Source organism: Artemia sp. Qi Xiang Cuo, chromosome 11, assembly GCF_049724085.1.
Source record: "Artemia sp. Qi Xiang Cuo chromosome 11, ASM4972408v1, whole genome shotgun sequence".
Classification (NCBI taxonomy): domain Eukaryota; kingdom Metazoa; phylum Arthropoda; class Branchiopoda; order Anostraca; family Artemiidae; genus Artemia; species Artemia sp. Qi Xiang Cuo.
Genome location: NC_142804.1, coordinates 74,427,031 through 74,444,867, shown reverse-complemented (window position 1 = coordinate 74,444,867; position 17,837 = coordinate 74,427,031). Strand labels below are relative to the sequence as shown.

Sequence of the window (17,837 nt, the reverse complement as noted above, 5' to 3'; positions counted from 1 at the left end):
GTCAAGGAACGTAATCTCCTCAAAACTTAATTTTTTGGCAATTTGCACGTCAAACAATTCTTAATACAGCTTTTCAAAATGTTCACGTGTAAATACAATGTCAAAGGCATGGGTTTTTCTTGCGCAATTCATGTACTGTTCATATTGTATACACTATTATCTTGTACCGTCTCTTGTATCCTTTCATGTATCCCTGAAACTGTATACAAGGTAACTACTTAAGACTTCACACGACAATGTTGCTTTGTAATTTTGGCCTCAAAAAATTTACCCTGCTGTGTCAGAACTTATCCTTAAGCCACGAATGAAAATGAATCCCTTTCTCAGCAAGAACAGGATAAGAAACCAAGGTCGTGCACCGGAAACATCTGAGCCCAGTACCCCCAAGAAAAAAAACTTAATTTTTCTGAGTTTGTTTGCACATTTTATTTGAATTTTAAAAATCTGTTAGTTTTTATATTCCCCCACTCCCCCCAAAAAAGAAATAATTCTGTTTCCGCACTGAAAAGAATCATATGAGTTCCAAATACACAGTGATAATATGATTTAAACGACATATTAGTATGGCAACAATTGAATTGCGGTAAGTTTTCGCACGTGATTGCAACTTGAGTGACTTTCAATCTTGAAGGCATTTACAATACTTTCCAGCTTTGAAATACTTTCCAAGTGGAAGTAACTTCTAAATTGGCCTTAGAAATTCTAAGGGCTCGAGGACCAACAAACACACCAAGCCTTAAGTTATCCCTTTTCATTTTTATTACATATTTTCTTAATTTTTCTCCATCTGTTTAGATTGATAGATCTTAGATCTTGAGTATGAATTAAGGCCTTCATCCCCCCTCCTAATGAAATTCTTTTGTATGTGTGCCCAAAGCTAGACATAAGAAGGTCAGCGCCCTATGAAGGGTGAAGTAGTCGAGGCAAGTACTACAAAATACCTTTCCAGGGAGTCATAGAGGCTCTGGGTTCATTTCTGAAAATTTCTTACCCTTCTTCAACTACATTCTAAGATAGACAAAACTTTTCATCTAGACTTTTACCATGATATCTTTGGTCATTGATTTTGTTGCCTAAAAAACTTCTTATTTCTGTCCCGTCCTAATCTTCTTTTTCCACTTTTTTGAACAGTGTGTAAGCACTAATTTTTATGGTATAGACAACAGTTTAGAATTTTTAAACTTGCAGTAGTTTAATATAATATGCTTGAATTTTGCAATAAATATGCAAAATACTTTCGTTTTCAACGTTATGCATTACGAAGGTTGGATTTTGAAGGTTGCAGAGACTGAATTTAAGGGAATTTAAGAAATAGAATATGATTCAACTATAGTTTAGTTATATACCCGTATATCCAGCAATCACATCTTTGTTGAGGATTTTAATTGAGCTTCGTAAGTGTTTCATCTTTTTTTTCCTAATCCAAAGCAGTTTAATCCAAAGGCAGTTAAAAAAAAATTTCACCACATTGGGGAAAGTTAGGGCCGTATCAAGGATTTTTGTTCGGAGGGTGATAATGTGTCTGGAGTGGGAGGTACAAAAGAATACAGGGGGTTGTTCTAACTGCCCTACCTCGGATAGAGCCTTAATTGAAGTATATAAAGTGGTAGTGTAATTTTAAAACGTCTCCCGATGGTCAAAATAAAAGATATTCAGTTATCAAGAGCGCCGTCAAAAAATTCCAGGAAGGGGGGGGCAGATACTACAACGAGTTTTGTTTTTACTTGTATTCAAAGGAGTATATTCTCATATTGAATTTTTGATATAATTCTAAGACGTCAACTTGTCTCTCGGAAGGCATCACCCCCTTGTTTCATCCATGTTATTTCACCTTATGGTTACTCAAGAACCGAGGGGCCTCTACTTTCAAAAATCAAGGTCACCAGTACGCAAGCACCGCAGAATTTTGCTGCACACGTGGCGTTTTGAGATGTACACCAGGTTGTGGAAATGGGTACCCCGTTGTCAAGAACCGAAATGAAGTGTCCAGTATCATTCCTTGTCTCTTTAAGAAAATATATCAATTAATAATTACTCAGAATAATAACAACGATGATAATAAATAATAATAAAAGTAACTTGAATAGGACTTTAAGGGAGATAAGTTATGAAAAAAAGTAGTGAGTAGCAGGCGAACGAGAACGAATAGTATGAAATAAAATGAAAGCCAAAAAAAATTGAAATTTAAAAAAGAGGAAAATTAAGAAAAACGAACAACAAAAGTTAAAGGGGAAGAATCTTAAAAATGAAAATAGTTCGGAGGTAGAAATTTAAAGTCGTAATTTTAAAACACAATTGAACTAAATTTATACATCCTAACCCAATTATAAGAGCGTAGCTAATTCTGACGCATTGTATTAGCAGTAAGTCTAATTGACGTAATGTCTTTATGAGACTAAATGCCAGAATCAGTTATTATGAAAGGAAGATCACTGTAGTTCTTATTTACTAGGTACATTTTGCTTGGGAACTCGCGCAGCTCGTTTTTTTGTAATATTCCAAAAACTGTACCTGCAGTTTTAAATATAATTCAAATCTTTCATGCTTCGCACAGAATAGTGTTAAAAAAATTGAGTTGTCGGAGTTTCAATACCAAAGGCCCTCTGAGTTTTATACGACCATAGACTTTTTGATCTCTCCACCAAATCATATGCCCCCTGGGAATTTAGCTTATACATGTATAATTCTCAAATCCACGTATTCAGATTTAAAATGCACTTGTTAGACCCCCCTCTTCTCTCTTAGTGGTCAGTCCCGATTTCACCTAACTATGATGACATACATGATTAATAAGGTATTTTAACAAACATTTTGCCTTTTAATCTGTTATATCGGTCTAGGATAGGACTAGTCTAGGATGTCAGTAGAGGGAAAAAACCTTAGTTATAGTATTGCAAGTAAATTGAATGGTTAACCTTGACATTGAAATATTTACGAAAAACTGGTTTTGTTGGTGAATAGAATTTCCTGTATAAAAACAACTAATAATACTTTTATGCAGTGATGCAACAGTCAAAAGATTTTTTAGTCCTAGACCCCACTGCCACGCCGGTGCCTTAACCGAACGCCGCCAAAGAGAAGCCTAGTTGACCGCCACCAAAGTATCGCAACACTGCCGACACGCCACTACCGGCAGAGGCGGCGGCGTTCGGCTGATTTTGAGTTAATTTTGGGGCAATTCTTTATTGCGTCAACCGCAAAGTCGGAACTTTTCTTTTCTCGTGTGTTTAAGTATTTCAATTTTCCTGATTAGAAATCTAACAGGGCTTGCATTATCCCTAAATTTTCGGGGATTTCCCCAAAAATCCATGTGTCATCACGAAAAAAAAATTGGTTCCCCGAATCCCTGAAAATCACCCAATCACGGTGCCACCCCTAGTGATTTATCACTAGTGATTTATTACTAGTGACTATCCCTGCCAAATATTACTTTGTATACCATAATTCTACACAACTCTCTTGTTCGTTAATTTTCCTTGGATCATATTGAATGCCATGGCGAATCTTTGATTCAGTTTTCCAGTAATTTGAGGTATATCTGAATAATTTCGACATTTTTGTTGTTCGACCTTTGTAATTTTCAAGTAATAATACCTAGAATTTCTTTTTATTGAAATCAGGGATACCAAAAAGTTAAATTTTTTTTTTAATTTAAAGTAGAGACGGTATCCTATCAAAGTGGTATCCAGAGGGGAGGAGGGTTAGAGAATTGTCATATTTAAATGATAATACCTCTAATTCTTTTATTGTAAGCAGGGATACAAAAAAGTTATTTTAATTTAAAGCACAGACAGATTTCTATCAAGCCAGTATCCAAAGGGGGAGGGATTGGTAGAGGGCTTTCATTTTTAAATAAAAATTTCTGATTTTTTTTTTTATTGGAGGTAGGGATGCCAAAAATTTATTTGTTTTCTTAATTTAAAGCAGAAATGGTATCCTATCAAGGCGGTATCTAGAGGGGATGGGGTAGGGGGCTGTCTTTTTTAAACGATATTGCCTTGAATTTTTTTTTTTAATTGAAAGCAGGGTTGCCAAAAATGTTATTTTCTTTTTAATTTAAAGTGGAGATGGAAGAAAATAATATCAAATAAGGGAGACCATAGAACTGTTTTGATAGACCCAGGGCCCCCTTATTTGGACTTGTTCATTGTCTTGGGTATTTTTGAATTTCTTACACATCTAAAATTGGGCTGAATTCCATTCTTACTTTTGGAAAATAATCACGACAAAACACAAGAAAACATTTTTTCATTATCATTGGAGAAATTCTAAATTATAGCTTTAACTTTATTAAATAAGAAAACAAATTTATTTTAACTGAAAGTAAGGAGTGACATAAAACTTAAAACGAACAGAAATTATTCTGCATAGGAACTACTCTATATTTTAAAACAACAAAAACATTAGTTTAGAGACCGAGGCGTTAAGGAGGGGACAGCCCTTTTCATATACGGAATAATTTCTTTTCGTTTTAAGTTTTTGTTGTTTTAAAAATTGAGTTGTTCATATACGGAATAATTTCTGTTCGTTTTAATTTTTGTTTCACTCCTTACTTTAACCTAAAAAAACTTGTTTTTTTATAAGCTACAATTTAGAAGTTGTCCAATGACAATAAAAAAAGTTTTGTTTATATTTTGTCGTGATTACTATCCAAAAGTTTAATTGCTGAACATTTTATTTAATTTAATTGCTGAGAGTTTTTGAATTAATGCATGTTTTTGTTTATTTAATTACTGAACTTTTTTGAAATAATACAGATTTTGATTTTAAATCACCGTATATGAATAATTAAAGCAAAATTTGCATATTAATTTTACTTTTTTTGGCTAAATGGCTTTCTCAAAATTTTGATCGGACGGTTTTAAGAAAAAAGGGCTGGAGGAGGGGGCTTTTTGCCTCCAATTTTTTGGTTACTTAAAAAGGGCAATAGAACTTTAACTTTATTTACGAACGCTTTTATTTTTAATAAATATACGTAACTTACGAATTAACTTACGTAACGAACTTCTATATTCGTATATTTTTATTACGTATATTAGGAGGTTTATCCCCCCCCTCCAGTCAATACCTCACTCTTTACGCTAAAGTTCAAAATTTGCTCCAATTCTTTAAGAATAACCCTTTAATCCCAAAGGCCATTTCATTAGAATAAAAAGATCTTATGAAAGTACTAAGAAAACCTTTGCGTAAAGAGAAAGGTATTGACTAGGGAGCAAAACCCCTCATATACGTAATAATTTCTGTTCGTTTTAATTGTTGATGTTGCTCCTTACTTTCAGTTGAAAAAACTTGTTTCTTTATTTAATTTCTGATCGCTTTTTAAATAATACTTGGGAATCTGGCGCTCCCTTCATAGCATTGTCCCTTCCCCCGTGAAAAATTCCTTCATGCAAAGATCCTCCCGCGTAACTCCTGACCCCTGCCACTATCAGAAAAAAATCCCCCCTGAAATCGTCCATATACTTCCCATTAACCAATACTATATGTAAAAATTGGGCAAAATTCATAACGTGGGAGGGTGCCAAGTTGCCCTTTTGGTTTGATCACTTAAAAAGGACGCAGAAACTTTTAATTTCTCTTCGAATGAGCCCTCCCGCCATATTGCAGGACCACTGGGTCGATAAAATCAATCCTAGAAAAAAAAACGCATTCGTGATCTTTTTTATGGTAAAAAAAAAAATTCCACATTTTTTCAGATAGGAGCTTAAAACATCTATAGTAGGGTTCTCTGATATGTTGAATCTGATGGTGTGATTTTCATTAAGGATCTTTGTCTTTTATGGGGCGTTTTCCCCTTTTTCGAGAATTAGGCAAATTCTCTCAGGTTTGTAACTTTTGGTGGGTAATATTAAAGTTGATGAAACTTATAAATTTAAAATCAACATAAAAAGTCAAATCTTTTGATGGATCTATTGGTATCAAAATCTCATTTTTTTTAGAGTTAAGGCTGCTATTGAGCCAGGTCACTCCTTACTTATATTTCGCTACCACGTTTGATAGTTGATATTTACCACTGTTTGATAGTTGTGCTTTTTTTGCAATTGGAAGTTCTTATAATATAAGATATTTACAAGCTATTAATAAGTGAGAATTATATTTTTTATTAAAGTGTTTTTTTTTACTTGTAATTGAAGTGTTTCACCATCATGTATTTATCAATTTGACAAATTCACTCCTCTTAGATTTAGTTTATAATTTAACCGATATTAGATATTTATGAGTTTCTAAATTGAAATGAATCCTCAAAAGAAAAAATGAATATTATCTAAATTAGCAGCCAAAAGCAATCCAAAAAAGCAGCAGTTCAGCACTAGCTTACATGACATGTATTCTATAAGGAAGTAAAAAAAAACTTAAACATGTATTTTTTGTTTCTTATTTACTTTGTTTCTTAAGTCACCTTTTTCAACTGTTTTAAAGTGACAAACTGTTTAAAGGTGACAAAGCAGATATAGGCAAAGAACATTATGAAAAAATTAAGCTTCTAAGTTCAAACTAAGTTTAAACTTCCATTCAAAGTTTTTAGCTAGATAATTCCCGAACTTTGTGATACGGTATTTGAAGTTTTGTGTGCAGTAATGCTCGATGAAAAAAAACTCTTAATTTTGATAATTATTCATGTTAAGAATACATAGCTAATAGATACTTCAACTATTATGCAAGGGTTCTGAAACGCCACAACCGTTTCGTTTCTACCAGATTTCTACTTTTCTTAATGAATAATGAATAAGACCAGCGTCCAGCCTGTAGACTTGCGAAGTTTTTAACTCATGAATAGGCCCGAATCTATTGTAAATTCAAGCTAAGATTTGAAAAAGACTGATGAAAACAATAATGTTTGCGGTTGACATTGATCACGCCGGTGGCACGCCGCCGACATCTCACCGGTGGCGTGCGGAAAAATCATCGGTGGTGCACCCCCACAGCTATTTATGGCCCCACCACCACCGGCCTTCCCTCATCGGCACGGTGCCGGGTCTAATTACAATCGTCTTTAAAAAAAGGGGGAAAAGTCTTACGCACAACACTTGGGTGGCAATTGGGTAGCAGCACCACTTTATTTCTATGATAAAAGGAAAACCTTGAAATGGTTATTATGACAAGGAAGAGGAAGGTTACAGAGTCTTTCACACAGACTTAAGTCTTGTTTAGCAGTTTTTTTCCTCCTTGGGAGTTACTCATACAGAGAATTGTCCCTAGAATGCTCCAAAGAGCCCATTCGGAAAATTTGAAGAAATATTTTACTTCGTTCAGGCTCGAGAGCATTATCATAATTTTTCCAAGGAAGGGATCATGATGTTTGTTTATCATAATTTAAACCAGAGTATTTTTTATGTATTTTTCACAGGTCTAATTGGCTTCTGGGGGTATAATCCCACCTCCTTTGTGGTGTCCGTGTTTAGGTCCTCTTTATAAAAGAATTCTTCTAGCCCCTAAAGATCAAACCAGTGACAGATTTACCGTTCAGTGAACGGTGTCTCCCAAATCCAAATCAACAAAAAGATTTCGTTCTTAGATATAAAACGATTTTCATCAACAACGTCTGAATAAATCAATGAAAGTCTTGTTCAAAGGAAAATAAATTGTCTTGCCAAACATCCTAGGGCAGACGTCAAGATTCACAATAGGAAAATAACTCACATTGACACAGGATGAGACTAAACGCAAGAAATCCACTAACCGCATAGAATCAGAACTTGTTGCTGTTGGACTCTGAGAACTTCAAAACAATTCCTAATATGGATCTTTTTCAAAATTGTAAGTGAATCAGGAAGTTTAGAAAGGGTCTAATATCTGCAATAATGTAAAACAAACAGTTTGAAAAATTAAAAAGTGCTGTCAATACCACTGTAGCAGAATATAATGGACACAAAAAGTTTTCTTTCGAACTTCATTTTGACAATGTAAATCCAACTTTATATTTTAAACAATGTCGAAGACCATGAGCATTTCTTTTACTGAGCAGAAAGAACTGGTTCTTTAATAAAATTTTATATCGGTACATACTAAGTAGGTGGGTTAGAACAAAACTAAAATTGAACAGTTGGCTTTTTAAAATCAACGACAATCTGGTTCTTAAATTGAGGGTTTAATTTTGTTTTAGCATCCATCTCAAGCTAAAATATGCCAAAAAATGTGGTCGTAACACCATTTGCCTGGTTTGAAATGTGTTTTAATGGGTCTTATTCTGTTTTTCTCTACATTCTGGAAAGGACTAATGAGGATGGTAAAAGCGAATTGAAATTGTCGAAAAACCTCTATGATTTTTACAGTTTTAAAGGTCTTCTTTTCTTAACCCTAGAAAGGTAAGCTTCCCAAAAATTTACGTAGATGGTAAGCTTTCGTAAAAATTACTACTTGCAGAAACATTGACTTTTAAAACTCATCACTTAAGTATATTTCAAAAGTAAGTGGGAATTATCAAAAACAAATCTTCAGATAATGTTTAACACAGCACAAAAGGTTGCTTTCATTTCTTGGAGTCACATGGTATGCATGACTTCGCCCGGTGTTTACCGCAGAACGGCTTTTTGCAGTGGTTGCAAAAATTGATAGTCATTCGCCGAATGCGCGCTGGGTAAAGGCTGCAGGTCGTTCTTCTCCCTTCCACAAACGTTCCTGAATGTATTTCACCTGTCACCTCCATTGTTTGACTGATATCGAGTCTGATCGAGCGCTGCAAAGTGGGGGTTATTAAGCGAGTGGTCATATGCGGCTGGGTCAACTCTTTGAACAGAACATTCATGAAATCCTTTTGTGAAAGTGGTCTTCCACCAGATTTGGAGATATTGAAGGAGTAGATGACATAACTGTTGATACACGCGATGTTGATCAGCCCATAAAACATGCAAATGGGCCACCTGTTGGTCTTCCGAGCCGCTGACATTGAACTACACATTTGGTCAAATGTGTCTACACCGCCTTTGGTTTTATTGTAGTACTCAATGATCTCAGGCTTCTTGCTTTGATACGTGATACTGGTACCCTCATGGCAAGTTGACAGAAGCAGGACCATTTTTGATGGCTTAGGAAGATAAGACACTAGAGTCAGCTCCCGATCGAAACAGAACATAGAGGTTCCTGTGATTCTCCCTTTGCTTACAAGCAGCTCTTCCGGAATTTCTCTCTTGTTTTTTTGTACTGTACCAACTGTAGTCAGTCGATACGGTTCTTTCAGTAGTTCTGCTGCAAACGGAATCGATGTACCAGTTGTCAGTCGTGACACTTCTATTTGTCCCCCAGATAGATCTTGTGAGCTCTCGCACATATTATGGTCCTAGTGGAAATCCGTCAGTCCTTGTCGCCTTTCCCAAATATGGCATTGCATTCACCATGTACTTTGTTCCAACGTCGCACATCATGACAATCTTAAGTCCGTACTTGCTAGGTTTGATGGGAATATACATTCTAAAAGGACAGCGTCCACGGAATCCTAAAAGCTGCTCGTCGATAGTGACGTTGATTCCTGGACAAAAATGTTCTTTGCAGCTCTGTATGATCAATTCCCACGTTTCCCTTATAGGTGCAAACGGATCATGTTTTCTTCGTTCTTCCCGACTATTTTTGTCATTGAACCGCAAACAATTGACCAGGAATCTGAAGCGCTGACGGCTCATGGTGGCATGGTATGCAGAGCCACTTAATTGGGTGTCAAACAGCTCCTCGGTTGAAAGATGCCCATCTTTGAGTGAGCCTGAGAGAATGAGGATACCATCTAGGGCCCTAACTTCTATCTCAGTCGTTGCAGCAGTGGTTGCACTTTGCTGTGAATACGAGTCTTTCTTCCTCACTACTCTCTCGTTCGAACGTTTCGTTATTTCCTCGAAGACAGCGTTTGAAAAAAAACAGGTGAAATGCTGACAGTTCACTTTTGGCCAATTTTGCATCGCCACTTACAGGACCAGCTACACCTCTAACAATGTTTCTCGCCTTTGCTTTGTTAGGTCTGGACGGAGGGACAGCCGACCATCGATGACCATTCTTTCCTTTCAAAGATTTTTTCCTTGGAATGACAATATGTTCGTCCCCTGGCAGCTGAGAGGATAGAGGAGGGTTTTCATCGGTCTCATTTGACGATTCAGGAGATGTAGGACCTTCAGAAACGGCTTTTTTACGCCTCGAATATGGCTGGCTTAAGCTCACTGTAGTAGAAAGGTTTTCATCAGGGCTGCTATATTCGTTCTCGTCTGGAGGAAAATAGTCATCATCGGAATCTTCGCTATTAGAAATGTCAAGGATTTCCTGGTCCTCCTCATCGTCTGTACAAGAATCCTCTGCTGCTTCTCCATCTTCTGATTCAAGCAGACGCAGGATTTCCGCATCTGAAAGCCGTCGCGAAGTCATTCTGCAAAAAGAAAAATTTTTGCTGCTCATTTTTTAAATCAGAAAATAGCCAAATTCAGCATTTTCATGTGCTATTTGCTCACGAAATTTGCTACGAAGCTTGTCATTAACGTTAAAAAACTGATCTAACCTCATTGTCCGAAGAAGCTTACTAATTACCAAGTTTTGATCAAAAAATCCTTTTTCCTGAAATAGGTGAAAAAGTTACGTACATGGTAAGCTTTCGTAAATTTTACTACTCACCCTTAATATCTCCCCAGCCGGTTCAGATAATAAAACCTCGGTGACGGCACAAGAATTGGCTAGTCATAATATTAACATATCGGGGAGGTCGGTTCGCGCAATGCATCCGTTTCCATGGCAACCGCGAAAAAGTGTTTTTGTGTCGTAAAATTTACGAAAGCTTACCCTTCTAGGGTTAAATCCATGAACGATACTAGATGTTCTTCATTCCTCGGAGAACTATTCATTCTGCCTAATATCGTGGATTACAGAACATAAATCATCAACAGCTGACTCAAATCTTACTTTTGGGGGTTCTGGTGGCTGTGGAGTCCGACCCCAGGCTCGGGATTTTTTGATGAAGTTCCAAGCATTTACAGTGCCTCCATTTACAGTGCTTGCATAGCGTATACGCTTTAGTAAGCTTAATAGCCTCCTCAATGGATTGGAGGCAAGGGGAGGGATGTGGATGATTTTAGAACATCAGTAAAGCTGAGCAAAACTTAAAAATGTTCATGTTATCTCATGACCTTCACTTTTTTTCTATTCAGCGTTCAATAATACATAATTTGAACAATTGGTAGCTTCTTTGAGAACTTCTTTTTGTGGCCCTGTACCAATGAGTAATACAGCTTTCGAGTATATAACTGCCTTGCCATTTTTCCCTGTTCTTGAACTGTTCACCCCAGAACCTTTTTCTGTCAGCCTTCATGGAATTATGTTGTTTTTTCTATAGTGTTTTGGATCGGATGAAATTTCCATTAGCTTTAGCTCTTTTTAGATTCAATAGCTCCATAGGTTTCACCCAATAATCACTTTTTTGATCGAAATTCCACAAAGCTACTTCTTTGCCTAATGCAGTATTAACTTTGGAGTTTACCTAAATCACAGTGAATTCTTGATGATTTTTTTGGTTGGTGTTGGGTCTTCATCATCTTGAGAATTATTAAGTGAAACTTCAGCTTTCTTTGCAATTTTGTTCTTACGTTATGGAGGCAGTTTTTAACCGCGTCAATACATTTAGTTGGCTTTATCTTCATCTTAGAACTGGGATAGAGTTTTACTTTCGTCTTGAGTGGAAAATGTTAAGATATATTTTTCTACTTGTATCAGTATTTCAATAAGATCCTTCGTCCTGAATCCATCTTCTTGGTATTAGTCGGAAATCAATCTGTGATTGACTCTTTCCGTCTCTTGAACATCAAGTACAGGATTGACAAGTTTGGTTTTTACAAGTGCCAGTAGCTGCAAAGATGGTGTTGAATTTGATAAATATAATGAGTCGTTTGCCACATGTATATTTATACCCTTTGCAATAGAACCAAGTGGTGTATTACTCTGTACGACCTCTTCCCAATATGCGTTTCACCTGTTTGGTTTATTAATGGTAAATATTATGGAGTTACTCAGTTTAGTTTCCAAAAAGTGACTCTTAAAGCAACGACGGTGAAATATTCCTGCCAAGAAAGCAGTAGTATCCCCTCAATCTATTCTAGAAGGCCAATAGGAAGGTTTCTAGAATACTATTAAAAACGTCAAATGCTCGTATGAATTTTATGCTTGTCATGTCATACACTATAGCAATAATATATATTTTTCTGATTCTCTAAAAATATTTTATCACGGTTTTGAATTATTTTTGTTAATAGTGTTGTTTTGCCTGACATGAAACCACAAAGAAATGATCTGAAGGGTGTTTTAAACTGATAAATACTTCTTCAATGTCAAAATACAACTAACCAAATCTAACCTAAATCTGTTGAATAAATACTCAAAAACAGAATATACATGTTTTCCTTAATGTAAATAAATACACTACAAATATTTTTAAAACAAATTTACAATAACACTGGAAAAGCACTTAAAGATTAAAAAGTATTTGAACATTAAACATATTTACAATGGCAGTGGAAAAATAAAATAGACACTTGAACATTTTAAACAGCACTTAGGAAATGAGTCCCGTTCGGAGGGCCGGACGCTCCTCCGGAGGACGCAGCGGTCAGTGGTTGGAAGCCAAACTCGTAGTTGATTATTGATAATTTAGCTGAATCTATTGAAGAATGGTTTGAGGAGATGCTATAATTATTCACGGTCCGGTCTTATCATGAAAAAATTTCCGTGACTGTTGTTCTCCAAAATCTTATTCATCAGATTAAATGTATGAGAACACTTCTTTTGGATTATACGTACTGTATCATATATAGGGTTGTTCACGATTTCTTATCGTTTTAAAGTTTTCTTATCATAGGCAGCGCAAGAGTGCTGCCTAAGAAAAGAACGATGTTGGCACAATGTATTGTTTTTCTTTTCTAGACCAGGGTACTTTTTATCGAAGGAGTTGCCGTAGAAACTTCAAAAAGGGCTCATTAGATTGGAAATTGGTATGGCTAGTGCCCTTTTTAATAGTCGAAAGTGACTGGAAGACAACTAACACCCCTTCCATACCCGCCAGTTCCCCAAACATATACAATCAAAATTTTTAGATGGCCATTTTGTTTAAGTTGTTGATTTCCAGATAGAAAATATGTCTTTGAGGGGGAGACTCCCCCCAAGGCCCTCAGAGCAAGGGTTTCTAGTTATGCCCTGGGGGTATATAAGGTTTTTTTTTATAGAAAGGGTTGTCACAAAAACTTCCAAAAATGGCTCACTAAATTGAAAATTGAAAGGGCTAGTACCCTTTTTGATAGTTGAAAGTAATTGGAGGGCAACTAACCCCCCTCTCACGCCCACCATTCTCCCTAACAATTGCAATCTAATTCTGAGATATTCATTTTGTTCAACGTAGTTAAAAGTTCTGGAAATTAGGTCATTGAGGGTGATAACCCCCTTCAGGGGAAGGGTAGTAAGTTATGCCATGGGGGCATATAAGATTATTATAGACAGCTTTTCGTAGAAACTTCAAAAAGGGCTAATTTGATTGAAAATTCAAAGGCCTAATGCCCTTTTTAATAGTCGAAAGTGACTGGAGGGCAACTAACCCCCCTCTCACGTCCACGTTTTCCCCAAATACATCCAATAAAAATTTTGAAATAGCGATCTTGTTCAACGTAGATAAAAGTTCTGGAAATTAGATCTTTGAAGATGACAACCCCTCAGCCGTCAGGGCAGGGGTTATAAGTTATGCCCTTGTGGCATATAAGGTTTTCATAGAAAGTGTTGTCGTAGAAACTTCAAAAAGAGCTCTTTCGATTGGAAATTGAAATGGCTAGTGCCCTTTTTAATACTCAAAAGAGATTGGAGGGTAACTAACCCCCCTCTCACCCCCACCATTTTCCCTATCACATCCAGTCAAAATTTTGGGATAAATATTTTGTTCAAAGTAATTGAAAGGGCCGGAAATTATGTCTTTAAGGATTATACTCCCCCCACAGCCCTCAGGGCAAGGGTAGTAAGTTATGCCCTGGGAGGCATATAAGGTTTTTATTAAAGCTTTGTCGTAGAAGCTTGAAAAAGGGCTCACTCAATTGCAAATTCAAAGGGCTAAGTAGAGAGGCCCCTAGTACTCATGACCCTACATAATTTATGCGTGTTCTTATGGTTTTTGTCACTGAGAATGAAAAAACAAGATTTTTCTCAATTTGATGTATTTTCATGGTTTATTGATTCTAATGGGGTCAATGACACCTCTTTCAAGGTCGATTTATTTGTTGTTTCCAAGTGTATTGTCTCCGGAGTGAAGTTTGCAAATGCGCATTAACGGTGGGGAAGAGATATATTGATCTAGGACAAGAGGGGGAAATGAATTTCCAAGAAATTGATTGCGTAATCGACCAGGACAAGTGAATTTCTGAGAAATTGATAGCGTAATCGAAGGGGAGCTAAATTTCCGAGAAAATGATTGCGTAATCGAAGGGGAACTAAATTTCTGAGAATATTGCTTATACTCAATTTATTGATATATTAATTGGAACAAAGCAGAATAATATCGTGGATACACTTTTGAAAACATTGCCAAAGATTCAATGTAGATGACTCCCCCACCATTCAAAAGAGGTGACGTCACAGAATTACTCCTCCTATTCCTCCACCCGGAATTTATCGAGCGAGGACGATCAGTATCGTTTTAGCTGTGAGAGAGTTGACATCGGAAACCAAAAAAAAAATGTTCTATACAAGTCCACTATGCATGTAGACTCTTGGCAGTTGGACACAATGTGATAATTCTACAATTTTTGATGACTATAATGAAAAGTGCAAATTATGTAATCCTTTTAAATTACATAGAGGCTATGCAGTACAAATTAAAGGATGTAATTCATGTCTTGAAGAGATTTGTGACTCTCACCCTAGAGGGCATCTGTGCTCCGATTGTCACTATGACAAATGTGATCCGTGGGAGAATACTTATCCCCCTATGATTGGAAAGAATCCCAAACGTGATTTTAGTTTATTTCTACGAGATTGGTATCGTCGTGGATTTAAATTATTATTGGAGGAAGAATCTGGTCTACGATTCAACTGTTGGGGTAACAAGACAATTTGGTTTCTACGTCATCGTTGTGACGACACTGCCTATTATGACTATAAACCAAGTGATTTTTATTTGGCAGTAACCGAATGTGATTCACCATTTGAAAACACTGCATGTGATATTGCTTCAAATAGACAGATTGAAACTCGTGAATTTCATAATATGAATGCAAATAGTATCATTGACTATACAAAGAGATATGACAAGAGTGAAGTTATATTATACTGTATAAAATGTGACCCTGACTTTGCAGTCAATCAAGATCAATATATAGTGAATCCAAATGATTTACCGGCATTAGTGGTTCACGACAGTTGCCTATACACCAATGAAGAAGAAATCTAAAGTGAAGAAAAGTCGTTTTTATCATGTACGTACATTATTTTTATTAATAAACAAATTCACAAATATTTTTAAAGCACTTTAGTTTTAGGGCACTGAAATTTATATTATACAGCTAACAGAGGGTATTTTCAACTAGAAAGTCGTTCAGGCGTGGATTGTCTACATAAATGTTGAGAAACTGCTTGTAAGTATAGCCGCGACATCGGAACACAAAATATAGTAGTGCATGGAAGCCACTGCTTTTAGTTGTCAGATCCTGCACTCTCCTCCGATTTTGAATAATAGTTTTCCCACTGCTCTCAATATAGTGGCTGATGTGGGGTGTGTAGAATGTATAGGGTAGACGAAAAGGATCAAAAAATTCAATCGTCTTCATTGTTTGAAAGATGCACAGCCAACGATGGACTGCTATTAACAATAATTAAGGTATTGTTGCCACTTTGAATTTTTCCAAGAAAGTCCAAGGGTAGAAAATAGGATTTGAGTTGGGACATTTGGGGATTCATATTAAATACATTGATTATTTCACTCGTGTTCAGGGTGCCAAGTCTATTAGAACACTGCCTTCGGGAGCGACTTACCAACAGTTTTCATATTGATTTAGTGAGATTAGTGCAATACTCTCAGCCAATGGGTCGACAAATGTACACTCTAAACGCACACTCCCCGTACGTACTATACTCATATCCTGCGTGCCAGAAAAATCTAGTACAATGATACCATGTGTTTTAGCAACATTTTTCGGCTATACAATTTTCAAATAGTTGCGAATCATGATCTAGGGTTTGTATGGTCAACTCATACAATTCTCTATAGGATTTATCAAAAGATAGATTTTAGAGTGGGATGCCGTTTACTTTGCAGACAAGAGATGAAAGTCCAAACCTTTCAAATTTATGTGGGCATCCAGTCCACGAACCTATTGCACTAGCGCTTTTTACAAATGCCAAAGCGAGCCTTGACGGAATTTCGCCATTGATAAAGGATGAGTCAGTGAATTTGCCTGACCCCATGGCAATATGACGTTGATTGGTGATTGTATGAGGAACAAGTAGTTTAATATTATTTCCACTGACTCTTAGTTTTTCCACTGCCAAAGCAACAGAACTCATAACTTGTTGTTTGCGTACATGAAGTATTGCCGAGGTGAGGGAGAGAGTCACATCAGGAATGGCAACAAGTTCTTTTCTCAATATGAAATTGGACGGTGCAAGCGGTAATTTTATATCCACTTTAACATTGGGTTGTAGCCATTGGGGTATATTAAATATTTCATGATTTTTTTTTCCAACTAGATGTAATTCACTAGTTGTAGCATTTTTAAGTGCATCTGTACTATTAGTATTAGTAATATATTCATATCCATCGGAGGTACCTCTCAATTCCTTGTATGACTTGGGTGTCATCAGCATGAATTGCATATAGTTTGTTTAATTTGATAGATTGTTGCTTGGGCTCACCAGCGTGCCATTGATGTAGACACTGATTTGACGACATAAATTATGTAATATACAATTTTCATAGGATATTCCATCGGCAAGAATTGGCAATGTATTATTGGATTTCCGGACTTTATTTTTAAATTTATAAATGTCGAAGACATATCCATAAAGTAGTCTTCATTGGAACAAATTTGAAAGTGGATATTATCGGACAGGGGTTGTTGAGGAAAAAATTATTCATAGTATACATGCTTCACACTCACATCAACATTTTCAGCATTGAATAAATTCAATGAGGCAGTGATTGATGATTGAGAATCCGTATGCGGTAGGTAGGACATCTTTGGAAAAGAAATCTAGTTTTGATTTAACAATTCTCTTCCTGGGGCTTCTTCTTCTTCTACTACTGTTTACAGTACGTGTCGACTTTTTCCTTCTTTTCTTTAACAGGGGTGATGTCTTTCGTTTCTGACCTGAGTAGAGACTGATGAGTGATGCATTGTTTCTCGACCTTTTTAAACCTTTTCCATTTTGTTTTAATCTCTCGCCGAGGGTTCGCGCACTGGACCTAAGATTTTCCGTAGCACTTTTTTTTAAATTCTTGCCAGAGCCCCAATCATATAGTGTAGAAGATGCAAAATCTGTTGCAACCGGTACAAGATATTTTCTAGCCAGAGGTAGTGAAGAGCGAAACAGGTTAGAAAACCAACTGCCAAGATCATAGCGAGACATTGTAGTACGCCCTTTGTAATAGTCAATTCCATTGCCCTGTTGTCTTGGGTCAAGAGTATTAACATAGCAGTCAATATCAGGAAAAATGAATACCACTTTTCTATTATTAGACATCTTGTTGTTGAACAATGGGACGAAAATGGTATGTAATCACAGCCAAACCTGTTGAAATTGCTATGGGATCACCTAATTTCGTTCTTAGTGTTAACTGACAGCGTTCCAAATAGGAAGTGTTTACGGGAATATTCTGAAGATGCTATATATTGTAGTGGTGAATA

At 36.3% G+C, this 17,837-nt stretch overlaps 1 long non-coding RNA gene across 1 annotated transcript in view; it reads left to right on the top strand.

The window, feature by feature from the left end:
* The first annotated feature begins 1,320 nt into the window (after positions 1-1,320).
* LOC148947336 (uncharacterized) overlaps positions 1,321-17,837 on the top strand; it is a 126,822-nt gene continuing 110,305 nt past the window's right edge. The window contains exon 1 of the long non-coding RNA XR_016142478.1: positions 1,321-1,394. This is a non-coding gene — a long non-coding RNA (uncharacterized LOC148947336). The remainder of the gene's footprint in view (positions 1,395-17,837) is intronic.